At 47.5% G+C, this 2,852-nt stretch overlaps 1 pseudogene; it reads left to right on the forward strand.

Moving 5' to 3' along the window:
• Nucleotides 1–2,148: 2,148 nt before the first annotated feature.
• Nucleotides 2,149–2,520, forward strand: LOC114233207 (FAU ubiquitin-like and ribosomal protein S30; annotated as a pseudogene).
• The last annotated feature ends 332 nt before the right edge of the window (nucleotides 2,521–2,852 follow it).

Below are 2,852 nucleotides of genomic sequence, written 5' to 3' on the forward strand. Positions count from 1 at the left end.
CCAGACTTCACTTATCCAAAGAACAGCTTCACATGTGAGGTACAAAAAATATGGATTGATATAGGAAAATAAAAAGAATGTATGAGACTGCCATATCTTAGAGGGAAGGCAGGGGTGGGTGGGTGGGTGGTAAGAGAATTAACCAAAGAACTTATATGCATACTAGAAGCCTGGTACACGAAATTCTTGCACGGGATAGGAGGGTTCCACAGCCGGCCTGCACCCTCTCGCAATCCGGGACTGCTGGCTCCTAACTGCTCACCTGCCTGGCAGCCTGATAGCCCCTAACCACTCTGCCTGCCTGCCTGATTGCCCCTAACCCCTCTGCCTGCTGGCCAGATCATCCCTAACCTCCCTCTCCTGCTGGCCTGATTGCCCCTAACCACCTCTGTCTCAGCCCCCACCACCATGGCTTTGTCTGGAAGGAGGACTGGACGACCAGAAGATGTCTGGTCGACCCAGTCTAATTAGTATATTACCCTTTTATTAGTATAGATATGCATAACCCATGGACACAGACAACAGTGTGGTGAAGGCCAGGGGGGATGGGGAGGTGCAGGCTAGAAGGGGTCAATAGAAAAACAAAGGGGACATCTGTAATACTTTCAGCAATAAAGATAAATTTTTAATAAAAGAGTGTGTGTACTCTGTCAATGGCACAGTTAAATGAGATGCATATGCAGTGTCATTAATTTTTTCATTCATCCACCAAACATTTATTGAGCTCCTACTCTATGCAAGGCATTGGATTAGACACTGGACATACAGACATGAATGATTCTAAAGGCCATTCAGGCATGTCTAATTCCTCTCCCACAGATTTTCAAACACTGAAGACAGTCATCATGTTATTGTTATTTTTTATATTAAAAATCATATTCATGTCATCTTTTTCCATAAAATATTCCCAAGTGCTTTTAGACTCTTCTCTAGCATTTAGGAAATTGTCTTGTTTTTGTTAATCCTCACCCGAGGATATTTTTTCTATTAATCTTTAGAGAGAGTGCAGGGAGGGAAGGAGGGTGAGAGAGAGTAGCATGGATGTGCACTGATTGGGTGCCTCCCAAAGGGCCCCAACTGGGATGGGGATCCAGCCTGCAACTCAGGTACATGCCCTTGACTGGGAAATCAAACCCAAGACCCTTTGGTGTGTCAGCTGATGCTCTAACCACTGTGAAACACCAGCCAGGGTTCAGGAAATTGTTTCTACTCTGTCAAAATCAGGATGTTCAGAATAGTACTGTCTGTGTATTGTGAAATTAAACATAATTTCCACATCCTTTGGTCTAGGTATTACTTCATTCATCTAACTCATAATCACATCTGCTTCTTCAGCAGCCACACACATTAACTAACTTTCTGTTTATTATTAACCAACTAGAGGCTCGGTGCACAAAATTCATGCATGGAGAGGGTCCCTCAGCTTGGCCTGTGCCCTCTTGCAATCAGGAACCCCTCGGGTAGGGTCCCTAGGCCTGGCTGGCAATCCAGGCCTATCAGGGCTTTCCTTCCCCCAGCTGCCAGCAGCTGGCTCTGCCCCCATCGCTGCCACTGCTTGCCATCTGTGCAGCACTGTCCCCCCTCCCCCCCCACCAGTCACCTCCCTGTGCGGGCGACAGGCATGGGGTGCGATTGCTTGGCTGCCCTGGGCCTCCCTCTGCAGGGTGATTGCTGGCCGACCCTGCACACCCGCTACAGTGTTGCTGGCCGATGGCCTGGGCCTCCCTCTGAGGGGTGATCGTGGGGTGATGGTGGGGCTTCCCAACCAATTGCATTGTGGGGTGATGGTGGGGCTCCCCAACCACCTTGGCTGGCCTGGCACCAGTGCGTGTCATAGCGTGGTCATCTGGAAGGTCATTCTGCTGTTCAGTCATTCGGTTGATTTGCATATTACGCTTTTATTATTATAGATACATCCAAAATTTTATCAAATAATGATAATCACATATTTAAAGAGACTCAATTACAGGATCTTAAGATATTAATGTAAAATTTTGTTAGATTTTATCCATTTTCCAGCCTATTAAAAACTGCGTGGAGTGGCATGAGATGCAGCAGCAGGCAGCTAGGACGTGTGCGCCCTTGCTCCTTAGTCGTTCTCGACTTCCTCTTCACGATAGGGGCAGAGGCCACAGTTCAGTTGCCAACATGCAGCACTTGGTCCTCACCCAAGAGCTACACACCCTCGAGGTGATGAGCCAGGAGATGGTTGCCCAGATCAAGGCTCATGCCTTGCCAGAGGGCATCTCTCCAGATCAAATCTGCTCCTGGCAGGCATGCCCCTAGAGGATGCCGCTGCCTGGGCCAGTGTGGGATGGAGGCTCTGACCACTCTAGAAGTAGCCGGCCACAGCATTGTTCCCTGGCCTGGGCTGGGAGAGAGAGAGGTAAGATTCCCAAGGTTGCCAAACAAGAAAAAGAAGAAGATTGGTTGGGCCAAGTGGTGGGTGTAGTACAACCGGCGTTTTGTCAATGTTGTGCCCCCTTTGACAAGAAGAAGGGCCCCTTTGCCAACTCTTAAGTTCTCTGTAATCCTGGCTCTCTCTAATAGAGCCACTTAGTGTAGTTTAAAAATAAAATAAGCATGGATCCTGATTCTGAGTGTCAACTAATATATTCATTATATCTCTCTTAAACCAGTGCTGTCATCTTCAATTTCATTAAGAAACTTTCTATATATTTATTCAGGCATTGATCAAAATTGAAAAAGGTGAAGCAAAAATACCTTCAAAGGGTATAATTAGAAACTGATTGTAAGCCCAGTGCTGTGGCTCAGTGTTTGCATGTCAACTGGTCAGGGCACATTCCCAGGTTGTGGGCTCAGTCCCCAGTAGGAGAGTGCAGGAGGCAGCA

The sequence above is a fragment of the Eptesicus fuscus genome, chromosome 9 (genome assembly GCF_027574615.1).
Source record: "Eptesicus fuscus isolate TK198812 chromosome 9, DD_ASM_mEF_20220401, whole genome shotgun sequence".
Classification (NCBI taxonomy): Eukaryota; Metazoa; Chordata; class Mammalia; order Chiroptera; family Vespertilionidae; genus Eptesicus; species Eptesicus fuscus.